General features: G+C 43.9%; 2 long non-coding RNA genes across 2 annotated transcripts; both read right to left on the bottom strand.

Annotated features, from left to right (window-relative positions):
• Window positions 1–686: 686 nt before the first annotated feature.
• On the bottom strand, window positions 687–2,255 carry LOC135375583 (uncharacterized). The gene is made up of 2 exons (XR_010417288.1): window positions 1,379–2,255; window positions 687–844 (listed from the first exon to the last, which is right to left on the bottom strand). It is a non-coding gene; the product is annotated as an uncharacterized LOC135375583 (long non-coding RNA).
• A 170-nt stretch (window positions 2,256–2,425) lies between these two features.
• Window positions 2,426–3,151, bottom strand: LOC135375597 (uncharacterized). The gene is made up of 3 exons (XR_010417294.1): window positions 2,928–3,151; window positions 2,780–2,870; window positions 2,426–2,563 (listed from the first exon to the last, which is right to left on the bottom strand). It is a non-coding gene; the product is annotated as an uncharacterized LOC135375597 (long non-coding RNA).
• Between the last annotated feature and the right edge of the window lie 13,577 nt (window positions 3,152–16,728).

Genomic DNA, 16,728 nt, shown 5'->3' with positions numbered 1-16,728 from the left:
AGATGACACGACACTCCTGTTTTCCATGCAGGTCGCGACATACGCCGCATTCCTCTTCACCGTACGTTCAGAATCATCTTATCTTGTTTCTCTTCAAGTTCCTCCGAAGTTTCTAAAATGATACATCTAATTAATAGTAATCAAAACATCACGGTCATCACTCATACCTGCAAACATTGGCGACGTGCCGTCCGATTGGCGTTTCACAGTGCGTTCTTGCCCCTACGCCGTTTACGTCTTCTTGGCGTCAAAACTCTTCCGGGAAATCGACAATGTGTTGCACAGGAACTTGTCATCGCATTGTCTTACAAAGCGCACTGAAACACAGGTGAATACTGCACAGGAGATACACCATCCTTGCGACGGCTACTGAAGCAAACCCAACTTGCTGCGACGCGTACAACGTACAAGCAGGGGCGCGAAGCTGTAGTAGAAATCTATTGTAGCTGAAAACTCACGTGACCTCCGGAGCTCGACCAATGACTGAGGACTAGCCACCCTATTTTTTTTTCTGTTTTGATTATGTCGCGAATGACGTAAATGACGTGTTATCCGTTTCTCTCTCACTACTTTCCTCCTCTCTGCTCTGCTTCCCGTCTTCTTTTGTTGTTCCTTTTTTTTCTTCCATGCACTGTTTTTTTGGTTCGCGTTTGTCGGAATGTTACAGGAATACGACAGAGCCTTGGTTGTTTGTCACATGAAGCATTTTATTGTGCAACATACGGTTATGCAAGCAAGACGTACACAGGATGACATGAATATTGCTCCGGAATTTGCTTGAAGAAGCTTGATAATGTCGGACTGCCTCTGGCAAGGACTGCTACTGGGAACTGGAGTTCAGTGGCTGCAAGATGAAAAAAAAAAAAAATTGTATCAGGTATACGGTTATGCATGTGAAAGTTGCAATGTAAATAGAAAGAATAAAGGTGCTATTGAACGCGAAAAATAAGAGCGGTGGTAGGGTTGCGAGAAGCTCGCAGCCATGGGGTGTGATGAGCGACCTTAGTATAAAAACTACCTGTTATTGCGCTACTTCACAATGATATATTCCGACCGATTAGCCTGACAATCTTGGCTTTGGCGCTACGTACAGAACAGCTACTAAGTCAACGCGTCGTACGAAACTTGTCGAGCGAAATCACCAAGAATCAGACTTACAGTAGCGTCATACCTTTATACAGTACGACGTAAACGGGTATTTAATCATAACGTTTAGATGATATTGTTTCACGAAAAGAAATATAGTCTACCATCGTATCTGCAAAGCTACGCTGTCTGTCTCGGTCACCGCGTATTCCGGTAACTGTTAAGCAACTTATTCACAATACACGAAGTGAATGCGGTGTTGTAAGGCAACAAGCAACGACAAATGACTTACCTCTCGGCAGTCGTTGACCAGGTATCGGGTACGAGGCGTTCGGGCGCTCGAATACTTTCTACACCAAGAAGCAGAGCACAAATGTTGCGCAGGCATCTTCCCTGGCAGCTGTTACTGTTCGAGGACACTCACATGATACAGCTTGCGTTTTTAAACAGGAAAAATCAGAACTCATAGTCCAACACAACCGCTACACAACACGAGCCGTCCGAAACGGACGCCGTCGACTCCGTGGACGCCGGTTCCAACCGGCACAGCCGCCGCGCTGTCGCCTGTTCGAGCGCCCGCGAACAAATTTGAAAACGGCCAATCATCGCTCAGAAAACGAATTCATCCTCATGGGAACCAATCAGTAATCACTAGCCACCGGATGTCTCCATGACGTTCAATTTATGACGTTTTCTGACGTCCGATGACGTGAAACGCATGAAGCGCCTCACTTTATCCCGCAAAGGAACTGGCGAGTTTCGGGCCCTTGGTACAAGTTCCAACTTCCAACTGCCACTCTCGCCCTCTCCTCTCTCGGCTCTCGCCGTTTGAAGTTTGAATTGCCGTGGCGTCTTCACTTCACATTGCATCAGCCTCTGCAATTACCTTTTCTTTTTTTGTTGTTGTCTTTCTTCTAGTATTTAGCTTAATTTTTGTTGTTGTTGAGTAGTATTTTTTTACATTTCACTGGTACTTAGTATGTTATTATATTCACCTCAGATGAGAATGTGCACGAATTGGAGTTACAGGGATACAGCATATATTTGATCGCGGACGCGCGCACCTGGATATACAGCAATAAAAAGAGCATACCTGTGCTAAAATAGATCAGAGTAATAGATCAAACAAAACATGGCAAGTGTGGACAAGATGAAATCTCAAAGGTGGAAGCTGCCCAACTTGGAGTCTCAGCGACCATTCTGGGAACAAAATGGTACCTGTGAGGCTCCAGCTGGAACTTCTGGAACCATCTGAGACCAGAGTGGTACCACTGATGTCACCAAAGTGGAACCAGCCACCCGACTTGGGAATCCAGCTGGGGCCATCCACATTCAACTGGAACCATTCTGGGACCAGTCCAGATTTTCGCCTGGGTACGTACCTTCAAAACGGGTAAAATCTTGAAAATGACGCCGGGTGACACCACTTCTTGGAGATCCATAATTCACATTCATCCGCTACGACGTTTCCACACATCTGTAAAAGAGTCAATAAGGTGCGACACATTGTACTTCCCTGCAAATTCTTTATTAAAATCATTCAGCATTTTTCACATTCAGTGGCACAGCCGTAAAGGCTTGTGCTGCCGTGGAGCACATGACGAAGTTGCATGGGTGAAGCGTATGCCCCCATCTGTTTCGCAGTAAACACAAGTCACTGAAGAGCTCTGAAACGCACTTTAGCGTAACTTACCTGATATCTTTCAACATTTCTGTGACCTTCCCACGTCGTGAGTGTGCTGTCCCAACCGCGTTGTTCACCGCAATGAATACGTCGAAAGTATCTGAAATTCATAGATTAGACATTAGTAACGGGGCCACTGACGATGTTGCATCTTCACCTTGAAAAGTGCTGGTAGGGTCAAGAGTACACTTAGCTGAAAGATAAAGCATAAAGTAATAGGAATCAAAAGGGTAATAATCACACTGCTAGCATAAAGTAATGGAACCCACACGCTAGGAATGATACCAAACAAAAGTTGCACGAATCACACAAACACAACTAACCTTTAATTTAAGAAATCGCAAGGCTTCTGGACCTATCTTCCAGGGTGCACACATAAAAGCACCCCCAGGCAACACCAGTAGGGCATAAAAACACATTCACAGCAGTTCAGGGCACCAGAGTAACGACGGAACGCGAGACAACGGGAGCCAGAAAAAGGCGTGCGAACGCAACGAAGTTTGCAAGCGAAATGGTGGACGCCGCCCGCAGCGCAGAAACGGCAGGAAGGCCACCTGCCCAGGCCATGGCCCAGGCGCTCCTCGGAATATAGCAAGGGAACGGAAAGTCGCGCGAAGACGGGACCAACGCTATCGGAAAGAGGACGTTTTCCTCTTCAAAAACACATCTCAATCACCTTCCTACGCCAGCAAGAACCCGATATCGAAAAAAATGCCCCGGGCCCGTGTATCAGAGAACCGCCGTTGCCACGGTGTTCTAACTCGAGAACCGAGAGGGATAGAAAGATGCGGCAAGTTTCTACGCGTTGCCCATGTCGAGTGCGTGTGCCAATTAAAAGGAAGTCGGATCCGCCGTCGGCTTCAAACCTGAAGACAGGGACAAAAGTCGGTGGAATTTCGCCCTTTCTCTCTATGAAAATTGCTTGGCCGCTGGTGAAATCCATCCCATCAACTCTCTGCGATGAGAGCTTCTTTGGTCTTTTTAGACACGTCAGGACTTCGATCCTTATGGTGAAGGGGCACATTTTATCGCCCCTTATGCCAGTGGGCCCTCTAGCGACGAAACTCCCCATTATTAACCTTAGAAATAAAGTTGTTGTTTTATTGATACTCTAGGCCAATTCCTTCAATTGGTTTCGCATTCTTTGAACTGGTGCAGTGTGTACAAAACATGTTGGATTACATTAAATCAAGTGGAAATCAGCGTTTAGCATTTATATCCATTAAGCCTATTCATTGAATTGCTTCGTTATTCCGTGGGTACGGTCTTCGCCACACAGCATAGTGGAACATGATGTCGCGAAGGTATATAGCTTCTCTTCAAAAACCCTGATTCTGTCAGTGAGGAACTTGTACCTGACGGCTACATAATGAACGAATTGACTATCTGATTTGTATTTGGATCTCGCAGGAATTGTGGCGACAATTCAATGATGTTATGTCTTCTCGTTCCGGCAGGGAAGCACCATCTGGAGATGTAGTTTTGTGTGTTCCGTTCTACATGGAGATATTGCAAGAGATATCGAGGTCTTCTCCACCTTCCCAACTACCTTTATTGGCACTACAGTAAAAGGAAACAGAAGCTAGATACTGTGGTACATCTGCCAAGCTCAGACCATGTCGGGAGTTTCTTTGTAAATTCAGATGAATAATTTCTGTGTGTTGCCACTTCGATAACACGGATAAAAATTAGTGTCACTGTTTTAGTTTCTTGCTGCACGCTGTTGAACGTTATCACAAGGATGCAAAAATATAATGAACGTCGAAAATATGTTTGTATTCGCAACTTCTAAATCAACATCCGATCGGGACGCAATTTCGAAGTCCCAGTGATATCATTAGAATACATCCTGGCTAGACAACGCTAGGACGTTTCGAATGACGTCTTATTTACATCATCGGGACATTTCTTGCGGATCAGGACTTCGGGATCTTTTCAGGACGTCCATGGGACATCGGTGGTTTACTGGGAATGAATACCTGAATTTAACAAGACGAATATGGTTTATAGATGTCAAGTACAGGCGATCTGCCTAACACATGAGGCGCCTCACCAGGCAGGACAGGTGCAGGACAACAGCTGTATGTTCCCTCCTTCCGTCAGTGCCAAGCTCACTTTGTGTGGGTCCTTTGTGGGTGCAGATGACTGTAATACGAAACCAAGTACTTGGACGGTAGAAGGTGTGACTTCAACGAGCTGCACTCTATAATGCGACCAGCATTGATCACTTCTTCGCCTTCTTTTAGGCAGCGAACGCCTTCCCCGACATGCTGTAAAATGGTTGTCAGAGATATCTTGACTGAAATGAAGAGAAGAAGTAAACATTCACTCCACGCTTTTGCCGCTATTGCACGACGAACAGTGCTGGAATAACGCGTAATGAAACAACACAATGGCATATAAGTGTCACAGCACTTTACCTTCGACGCAGCTCTCGTCCTCTTCATTCATTTTGAAACCAACCGGAGGCTTGTTTTTCAAGGAAAACTCACACGCGGTTCTTGTCACATACATTCGCATGCGATGGTATAGCACCGCGTCCTCACTAATGGTGTTTCACGGAGCCGCCGTGCGGTGGCGCCGTTGTTCGATCTCGAGGCGAATAGCCCTTTGTGCCGCAGTCAGCTGTGTAGCTTCGGAGCAGGTCATAGCTTCCAGGGAAATCTCCGGTGACATACCATGTGTTATTTTGTGTAGGGCGACACTGTCCTGCTAAGTGTATTCTGAACTTCTGAACGGTCAACGTCATGGTCAACATGGACTATTGAAACTCAACGAAGGCGTCGTTCGGAAGTGAAATTGTTACATCTGTTTGCTGGGCACGTTTGACAGAAATTGTAAATAGAGCCCTGCATAAAGTGTCCGTCTGTTTGGAGTGGTCTTGCACGTCTACCATTACTCTCCATGTTTGGCATCACTGCGACACCTGCGTTTAGGCACAGTAACCATAGTCAAAGCAATCCAAAGTAACGCTCAAAATAACGGCGTTACTTTTATGCGCGTTACTTAATTACATTTTTACTCGAGTAATTTGTAACGGTAAAAAATTACTTTTGCCGTGAGAGTAATTGTAACGGTAATCAATTACTTTTTCCGAGTAACGTGTACAACTCTGTCTCTAAGTAAGTAAACATGCTGGAACGCACCAAAGAGACATGTGGCTGGTGTGTTTGTATGTCCCACTAATACGCGTTGTACGTTAGGCAAAATTTTCATGCAATATTTTTTCTTTATATGCTTTTGCCCATCTTAGTATTGTCCTATCCAATATGGAGTGGCTTTTAACTGCATGTGAATGCATAATTCAGGAGTGTTTTCATATATTGGACTAGGCCCTTCATGCAGTACTGATTCCAATCAACAACTATCGCTTGAAACTCATAACTATAGGGAACATGATTCATAAAGGCTAGATTTTCATGCAAATACACACTTTCAACTAGAGTTCGAGGCAACTCGTTACTGTAACTAAGTCCCTTTTTTTGGTAACTTATAACTTAGCTCGCTACTTTTGCGCCGTGGTAACTTTCAGAGGAACTCTTTTCTTTTTCAGGTAACTTTGCCAAAGTAACTTAAGCTAAGTTCCAATTACTTTTAATTCGCTTTTCACACATGTCCACGTATTTTCTTGCTTTCTCTCCGGTTCTTTCATGGCATTTTATGTCATAAAACGTGGTGTTCAGGGTTGTGCCTCATATGCACCAAATGCTCATAGCCTCCAAACGCTCAAAACCTCCAAACGCCCATATGCACCGAAAAAAAGTTGGTGGTTTTGAGCGTTTGGTGGAAATGAGCAGGAGGGGAGAAACTGCTCATAAGCATCCAAACGTCCAGAACATCCGAATGCTCATGTGCACCGTAAGACGGGCGACCACAAAGGCCGGGTCTTTCTCTCCCGCATTTGGAACAAGGTCATAGGGGAGAAAGGTGGAATGAATGGCGACTACCAAGGCCGCTTAATGTAGTCATTTTTTATTGCCGCTTAATGTGTCAGTCTGAAGTTTATATAACAGCTTGGTCCTGCTTGTATGTAGCCAGAACGAATAGAATTGCTTCCTGATCTTGTCGCGTTGTCTGTACTCCGCAAAATAAAGTGAGGAACAGAAAGATCAGACGCAATTTGTACAATACAAGCCGTGCAGCAAATGGAACCGCTTTTATGTTCCTCATTAAATGGCGTGCAGCATTTATTGTCCATTAAGATTAATGTCAATTTAAAAAAGCATGCCTTCCAATTTCGAAGAAACGAGGAGTGCGAACGATAGCACTTGATGGGCTATGATCCGGTTCATCAGGTGTCCACAACGACGCTCCTGTATTTTTGGGCGCACGGAAAAAACGTTCCTTATACAGGGTGTCTTTTTTTATACAGATTTTCTATTAAAAATCTATAAGAGTCCCAGATATGCCGTTTGGGTGACAATAGCTGGCAAAGAATATCTGCCGTCCCAGAGATGTTAGAAGTGAAAACAGGACGTCTGTAGCTCATACATTTTTAATAAAAAATCTGTATTGAGAACAAAACACGTTGTCATAACCAATAAGCCGAAGACCATATTCCACCGGTATGGCCGTGTACCGAAATGTCCTTGTACCGAAAGGTCCGTGTACCGAAAAGTCCGTGTACCGAGAGGTCCGTGTACCGAAATGTCCTTACCGAAAGGTCCTGTACCGAAAGGTCCGTATCCCGGGACTCCCTTCTTCTCGCCTTGGTGTGCCAGTTTGCAAAACCGTACAAAGAAGGTGAAGGGCGATAAAGGCTTCGGGTCGACCCAACCAAGGAAGATACGGAAAGGTCGAGCGGCGAGGCCTCGCAGCGGGAGTCGCGATATTCCCAACATAGACTTTTTTTTCTTCTGAACGCCAAGAGGAACGATTCGACAAAAAATAAAAGGACACAGAGTAGAAAAATATTAACAATGGTTACCTGACAACATAACAGGTCCTCGTTTGAGTGTTGCAAAAAGTGCAGTTCGGTCACCTTATCATGTGGGACAGGAAAATCACTATTCTTGTAGGGCAACACAGATGCAATTACAAAATTGGCGTTTCCAGAGATGAATATGAGCGCTAGTTGCCAAATGAAGGAACGATCATAGAGAAGCCGTTTCATATATTGAAAGCTCGCCCGGGATGCGACATTGCGAGATTTTTCCTCCCCGGAAAAATGTCCCCGGGAAGAACCATCCCCAGGAAAAAATGTCCCCCAGAGAAATCTTCTCCGCAAGAACGAAAGCCGTTTGATCGAACGCGGGACTTTTGGTCGAAAGCCATTTGATCGAACACCGTTTGATCGAAACGGCAGCGGTCGTTTGATTTTTTATTGGTTCGTTTGAAGCAGATGCATACTCTAAACAAGATTGAACTAAAGTTCTATATGGCTGTTAATACAATAACTTTATTTTGATACTATGGCGAAATTTCCTTCTTAGCATTCAGACTTCGAGTGCCTTTCGTGCACATATCACTATCATCGTTCCCTGTCGCCAGCAATGAAAAGGGTGCCCAGAAGAATTTTTTTTATTATGATTATTTTTTTTAATTCTGTGTTAGCGCCGCGAAGCAACTGTGGCTATGAGCGGCGTATAGACGTGGACAGATGAAGAGAGGACAGCAGGAAGGAGTGGGGTACAGGGGGGTAAGTATGCGTCCTGGGCTGACTTCAAGGGGAACTGTGCCGACATTCGTCTGGAAAGTCTTCGGAAAACCCAGGGAAAACCTCAGACAGCACAGCCGGTGACAGGATTCGAACCCGTGTCACCTCCCAGTCTCGGCGTGGAAAGCGATCACTCTAACCACTATGCCACGGGAGCGGGTGCCCAGAAGAAGCACAGACTATTGGCTGCTCCCAACTTGAAGACATTTTCTTCGGTATGTGTCCCACTGGTTCGCGGGATACAACAACAACTTTATTTCAGGATGATGGGTGGGGAGTTTCATCGCCGGGGGCGATACTCTACCCCATTGCTGGAGGTGAAGCGGGGATTGAAGTAATGGGTCCCGTTACAATTTCGCGGGATACTTCTGCATTGTTCTATTCAAATTTATTTTCCTTTAGGATGGGAGAGAGTAAAAAGCCAGAAGACTGTGCTGTTCGTGAATGACAAAGGTCTGCAAATAACCAGTGGCCTCCTCTCTTTAGCTTGTGGGGGGACGTTATCGCCGGCACGTGGATATGACACCCACTGTGGGACTTATCCCGCTTATCTCGTTTACGTGTGGTGGCAAGGTGCGCCACCGGTTCCTATTGGAGGTGTGGCCTCCGGTGAACTTAATAAAAGCGGAGGGATCCATTTGGCCGGGACTGTTTTGCCGCGGGGCTCAGGCTGGGCGGTTGGTCTGGCAGTCGGTAAGATGAAATAAACCTTGCTGTCTTCTGGTAAGCTGGGCTTGGTTGAGGGTCTCCCTCGTACACTGGACATCTGATCCCACAAGTGGCGCCCAACCGGCTCGTCTGTCTGGTTGCGAGGGAGACCCAGTAGGTTTCCAAAAGGTTTAAAAGGGTATTTCTGGTGGTCTCATTTGATTTTTGGATTGGCATGACGGGGTGGTTGGATAGCGGCAGCGCTGCGGAATTCCAGCGCGCTTCCTTTCCCTTTTCGCAAATTGCTGCATGTTAATAACGGGTCGTACCTTCGTCCTGTTCTTATTTTGAATCTTGTTTAAGCTGATTGGATGGGCGCGGAGGGTTGGAGTTGGGTCAGCAGTTATACCGCGGGTTTCCGGTGTGCTCCCTTTTTGCGCAAAAAGGGAGCACATGGTAGTCCACTAGACGTCCAGACCTGTTCTAACCCTAGACTTTAGGGATAGTGCCCAAACTAGACGTTGACTAGACGTCTAAAAGTCTTACTATTATTTAGACGTCTAAAATTAGTGATTTACTAGACATCTGGTAGACATTTAGTAATTGACGTCTAATTGCAGACGTCTTGTAGCTGGCCTTGTATATACCACATATTAGAAATCATCAAGATTTTGTCTTATTAGGTTTTTAAGAGGTGTGAACACATTCAGACATCAAATAGAGTCACTAAATTATAAGAGGTGGTTCTTAGCTTAGCCTTCAGGCTTACAAAACTGAAGTTCAATTGTTACAAAACATATGCAGGAAACTGAATTACTTGATGGCAGAGTTAACATAATTGTGTTGTTCAAGTTGTCCGTGAACCGGCCTTGGTGTCTGAGTCTGTAGTGTGTTCGCCTTCTGATCCCGAGATTGCCGGTTCGAACCCGGCCAAAAATACCAGCAACTTAGTGCCAGGTTACAAGTTGCTTAGACATGCCATCTTCCACAAGGGACATTCAATACGGTGTGTTGTGTGGTGAGCTTTCATTGCACATTTAAGGACACTCAGGTAGGCAATCCACAGACCGACTGCTGTGGCGTCGCTCATGATCTCAGTTGTCTCGCAATGTAAACCCCAATTATTATTAAGTCTTCCATGCTGGTATCTGTCCACAAGAGTCGTCACAAGAAATCTAAAAAATGTAGCCAAATGCAGAAAGAGAACTGGAATTAGGAGGGTCATCCAAAAATAAGTTTTCCCGATATTTGTTATTCAAAGGAAGCACCACTAGGACAAACTGAATGGTGTAGTAGTTGGGTGTGACATCCCGGCACTGCAAACGTTGGTTAATGGAGTGCCGTTCACCTATGTGTCAGGCATTCAAGTATGGATGTAATATTTCCGAGTACGTCTGACTATCATAGTAAGTAAGAGCTATCCTACTTTTCGTTAAAGAAAAAAGAGTGCTTTAGAGAATATCCACTAACAGTTATAAAACACTTTACAGGCATTGAAATGGTGTGTCCTCTATACAGGGTCGTGAAAATCTGCACAATAAACAGTACAGTGGGAGATCAGCTATAGCACCACGAGACAACGTTTCTTTTCTGAAATTCCGAGAATTGTTAACGGAGACTGGCGGGTCACTAGTACTGCACTCTGATACTCATGGGAACAAATTTCCTTCAGCTTGGTCAACGAAAGTTATGCAAGATGGGGGCCACATTTCCTCGGTAACGTTCGTAAAGAGCAACGAACGAACGCAGCTTGCATTTTCCTTCAATGGTATCAAGACGGTCAAGACGAATTTCTTGGAACAATTATTATTAATGAAACGTGGGTGCATTATGCAAGTGCTGAGACAAAATACCATAGGAAGTCATGGTGGGTGCCCAGTGAAAGCATTCTGAAGGAGGTCAAACTCACGTTTTCGTCTGTAAAGGCTATGCCGACAGTGTTTTAGGACTATCGTTGTGTGCAACTTGTAGATTACCTCACACACACAATCACAGTAAATGCAGATGTACTGCGAGATCCTGGATAAGCTTCAAACTACAATGAAACAAAAACGCACAGGACTTGGAAGGGAAGGGTGTAGCGTACCACGTCAACGCTGTCTGCACTCGTCTTCGAAGACTCGGGATTTATTACAGAAATTCATCTGGAAATTTGCCAAAGAGAGAAAAAGTACACAAGTGAGCTGGTGCAACGCAGAAGTATAGGAAGCATCACCTTGAGCATGGGGAGAATGAAGTATACAGGAGACTCACAAGCGTGAGTTTCCTTTTCGTGAGCTTCCTGTATACTTCGTTCTCCTCGTGCTCAAGGTGATGATTCCTACTTCAATGAAAATTTGCCCAATCTGCTGTTCCATCTTCCTCTCAAAGCGCCCCTTGGCAGTCACCAATTCGCAAGTGATCACGAACCACAAATTGATCAGGTGAAATGCAAAGTGAATGGCTCACTTTGTAAACAGGACATAGCATGGCACAGACAATGTATTGAGTACTTGGTATCACAGTATCAAATATTTGTTCAGCTAAATAAAGTGACTACATTAGGGAGTAACGTTGAGCTCTAATCTGAACATAAATTTTTTCAATGTTATGCTATGGATTCATTATTTCACAGCAGAGGAACTTTTGTTGGATGATACTCATACATGAAGGAAATTCCTTATTCTCCTACTTTCCATCACGCGTGTGTGAAGCAGCAAGTACAATCTGTTTGCAAATGATCATACTGAGGTAATAAAAATGGACTCTGCAACAACCTTCAGAAACTATGCGTGAATGGACCACATTAACTTTGTCCAATTATATTATGACCAAATGGATAGCATGTAGTCTTTCATGCTATGTGAGTTGTTATGCCCATATATTGTAACAAAAGATCAGTCAGATGAAGGCAGTCTGACTGAGGTACGTAGATAATTTAAATAATGTCCATACATATGATGATCAGAGTGTTTTTGGCTCACTGACATGCATATACACTGACAGCATCCACAACTAGAAGACATTACCAGAATCTAAGTGCTGTGAAGTAATATTTTATTTTACTGAATATATATCTTTTTTTCTTAACGAAAGCCCGCATTTGTTCGAGGCAATGTTTCTTGAACTAGCGTTCCTGATGGCGTTACCGTTGCTGGTGAATGTAAATTTTGTACGTTAGTAACTCCCCTGCAGAATACTACGCTACACCAACTTGAAGAAATCAGCAACTAAATTATTGAATCACTGAAACGTCAATAAAAAAGTCGACGACTCCAACGAATCGTGCAGCGCAGCACTATAAACCATAGCTCCACAAACACAGAAGCACTTTGCACGTACTGTGGGCAGCAGATAGCAGATGTTTGTTTACTGCACATAACATTTTCCCACAAGCTACACAGCTGCAGCAGTAAAATGGAATCTGACGTGACTCAGGGATTTCAGGACCCTTCAAAAAATCTTGAAACTGCCCATGATATCTCATTGAAACCGCTGAACAGGCAATGCGCTTCATATTAGGCACACCTGTAGCTCAGTAGCAAAGGCACTGATAAAATGTTTGCAAAAACAACAGCGATTTTCAACACACACATCACAAAATAACAAGACACTCGTCGCTGCAACAACGATGGCGATGGCATAATGATGATGATGTTGGTGTCACTTCCGCTGGATTGGCATATGTGTTATTTAACATTTAACCTCCACCACCCAATTATAATGAATGGCCACGGAAATTAAATATATTACAAAAAATAAGTACTCAATAAGCACGAGCTAAAGCAATGGCAATGACGTCTGCGCATCTACCCAATCACCATCCATCTTCCATCCATCCAACCAGTTCGAACCAGTTCAGTTTCAACGGTTGAAACTTCAAACTTTCCGGACGCGCAACGGGTAGCAGTTGGTGTCTTCGCGGCTGCATTGCACTGGTTGTTATACGAAAATCTTTCGAAGTTCTAATCTCCCGCGCGTTTTGTCTTGCAATTTTTGAGCATAGCGAGAACGTACGCCGTGCTGTCCAGTGATAAAAGCTGTTGAGCGCAGCAGAGCTCCCAGAGTACTGTGGTGGACAACGTTTCTTTGTTCTCTGGCTTTCAAGTTTAAGGGGCGAGTTCACTCTTCATTACAGTATGTGCCTGTTTCTGTGCACCAAATCGCATGTAGTAGAGATGCGTGGCATAATATCGGAATATCGTTTCCTTTATTTCGGCTTCGTATCACATAGCATATTGGAAGTGTGGGTTGACCTGACTGCACTTGCATTCACAGTAGTGATTAACGTTGTATGTTCGGCAGTACAACGTTTCATTAAGTGCCTTGGTTCGTCTTGGTGTTAAAACAAATACGGTATCACTAATTAACCATCGAGATTCACGAGTTTTCGATGACTGGTGAAGTCTTGAGTAAACGAAAGTCGACAGTTACGGTTTGCAGGGCGGACATGCCGGAACATAAATGTTGGTTAGTTCATTGTCATGTCAGCCCGACTTCGGTTGTTGCATTTTTCGCTGGTAGTGAAACTACACACTGAAAATTTTGCGAAAGTACTTTTGTTTGCATATCATGGTTTCATAGCAACTGGATTTTTCTTTTTATAGGTGCTTGGACTATCTTGCATCGGTGGATATGAAAATAATAGTAACCTACCCTACGAAACAGCTATTTGCACATAAGCTTAACAATTCCCTGTGAGGTAAGGGGAAGCAGTTGTCTCTGACGTGTGACTGTGTTGTCCTCCAATGTTCCTGATGTTCGATGTGCCCCCTAATCTTACTCTGGAGGGAGCCTCTTCAAATTTTTTGTCAACAAAGTATTGCAAATACACCCAGACAACCATAAACGTCACCAGGACATCCCAGTATGGTCATAACGTCCAGATCCTTGATGGATGTCCACTGGACATCCTCTGGATGTCCCAAAATATCCATAAATATCCTGGATTTATCCAGTGCTGACGTTGCAAGCTGGACGTCCCCTGGATGTCCTGTGTATGTATAGTATCGGACGTGTTGTGATACAGGCAATTAGGCTAACAGCTTGCATAACAACGGAGGTGTGGTGCACTCTGGTCGCAACTAATAATTACATGCGTAAAATTACATAGCGCAAGATTTTGATGCGGGATCTTAGCAGCTATATTTTGATTGTGCAAGATTTTGCAAGACTTTGCGCAGATTTTGCAAGAAATTAGAGAAGAAAGGAACTAGAACCATATATATATGCTTTAATAACAACAATCACCTCGAGAAGGCAACAGACGAAGAAGATACTTGGACACGCCCATACATAAATAAAACCCCATGTTCACACAGTCTAGGTGCGAACATAAGATAAAAGCCCTTGCATATATTACCCGACACGTAACGAGGAACGTGTGTGTTGTCATCAAGTAGCAGAACAAGAAACGTGAGACGACTGCGCTTTTGCTGAAGAACAAATACTGATACAACACACCACGGCTTCGCAATATGTGGAGCCACCTTCACCCTGCACCCCACATATTACGTGAACACGTGACGTTATACGGACGACTACTCATGTAACTACCAATAGTTTTGCTCAAAACTATCGATAGTTTGAACTATCGATAGTAAGTTCGACACAGCCCAAACCCGCTTGCTGCAAAATACCTTTATTTATGGTTGCACAGTACTGATATTTTTTAAAATAGTTTCGGACCGTTAGCATGAAAAAACCGATCATAAAACAGAGGAACTGTTCCGAAAAACAGACGGGAGCCTCTGTTCTGCTTAAACCAACAAAGCAGAAAAGGAGATGTCGTGGATTGTTGTGCACTATGCGTATGGCTGACATTAATCAGAGCAGTAGCATACGCTGTCAGACTATATGTTACTGTCATGGTAATACGGGTCTGTGACAATTAACGGCCACTAATTCCTCCCCAGAAGGGCCCACATTATAGCATTGTACATATATAATATTCCGATATTTCATACTTCATGAACTTGATTATTTATTTCCCATGATCATATTTCTTTTTCTTCTTCCTCCCCCCGAGAGGTAACAACCAATCAAACGCGATAGTCGAACGCGAAACGCGAAACGCGATAGTCGAACTGCATGCGAAAAACGAGAATTCAGAAGGTTTTGTTCCCGATGAAAATATGTTCATCTTTGAAATTGCGAGTACTAAACTGTCGATAGTTTGCATGAGGGAAACGCAAATTTAGACTGTTTCGTTTTGAAAGGAAACATGCTAACATTTTAAATTCTCAGTGAGCGAACTGTTGATAGTTCGCAGGGGCGAAACGCGAATTCAGAAAGTTTCACTTTCAAACGAAACATCCTGAAATTATAAATCTGGAGTGAATAAACTACAGATACTTTGCAGGTGCGAAACACGAATTCAGAAAGTTTGGTTTTCAAAAGAAACCTGCTCAAATTTTTAATCTGGAGTGAAGAAACTGTTGATTGTTCGCAGGAGCAACACTTTAATTTCGGATTGGGTAAACAATTGATGGTTTGCAGGAGCGAAATCCGAATTCAGAAGATATCGTCTTCAAAAGAAACATGCTAAAATTTAAATTTTTAGTGAACAAACTATTGGTAGTTTGCAGCAGCGAAACGTAAATTTCGCAGAATGTTCGTTTTCAAAAGAAACAAGCAAAAATGTTAAATTCGGAGTGAATATTTGAGTGAATTCGCAGATACATAGAACTCAAACTCAATAAAGTATTGAGAGTGTGCAGGAGCGAAACGCGAATTCAGAAGGCGCGCTGGATTGGCTTGGCACAAGCGATGTGAAGCTCGGTGAAGTCCAGTCACGACACTATCGATAGTCCGGAAGTTCACTCGATAGTTGGACAATCGATAGTCCAAAACTATCGATAGTATCGAATGTTTCGATAGTATCGCCCATCACTAGTTTTAAGTTTCAAGGTGAGCCTATGAAATGTGCAGTGACGCCGAAAGTTAAGGGTAAAAATATGTGTGCATGAAGGATCGTCGGGCTGCAGAAAAACTCTTTACGATTCCGGCTAACGCTCTGAGTACGCAACGCGATCAACACGAGTGTCGTGCGTTTTGATCCAGGAATCAAGATGAGGTCTTTATAGTAAACACGTTGAGTGGAAGTGATGATAATTGTGAGTCCTGAGTAGTCCTCCAATCATCCGTCGCAGGGGAGGTTATGGAAACTTATTGTTCAACGTCAGAGAGTGCTGAACAGTTTGAAACAAAAAGTACTCAACGTGGTTTCCAAGACAGAAGAGAACTGAGCGCGGTTGTACGTGGTTCGTTCACAAGCGATGTAATGAAGTAAGTAATGATGTAAGTGATGTAAAGCATACTGCTACCAGTGCCGTCATCTCGAATGACATCGTTCACGCCTATGCGATGTTGAACAAGGGAGGCGTACGCCTTTTTTGTACCACTTATGAATTTCATAATGGGTACAAAAAAGGCAGCGCCTCCGGTTTTCAACAAATCAGGGGCGAGAACTCTGTCATTCGGGATTGTGGTTGGCTAGGAGCGGGCTATCAGGTAAAGATCGTTTTTAAGAAAAAAAAATCTTCGTCAAAAGCTGCACAAGTGTGCCTCGAAGGAAATAAGACTACCAAGAAGTACCAAACACAAAATGAATAAGAATGTCAACCCTGTGCTCCTTTCTACTGTTTTTGTGAAATTTTTGATTTGGTGTATTGTT

Source organism: Ornithodoros turicata, unplaced genomic scaffold (assembly GCF_037126465.1).
Source record: "Ornithodoros turicata isolate Travis unplaced genomic scaffold, ASM3712646v1 ctg00000903.1, whole genome shotgun sequence".
Lineage (NCBI taxonomy): Eukaryota > Metazoa > Arthropoda > Arachnida > Ixodida > Argasidae > Ornithodoros > Ornithodoros turicata.
Note: the sequence above shows the minus strand (reverse complement) of the source record. Positions and strands in the feature narration are given on the sequence as shown.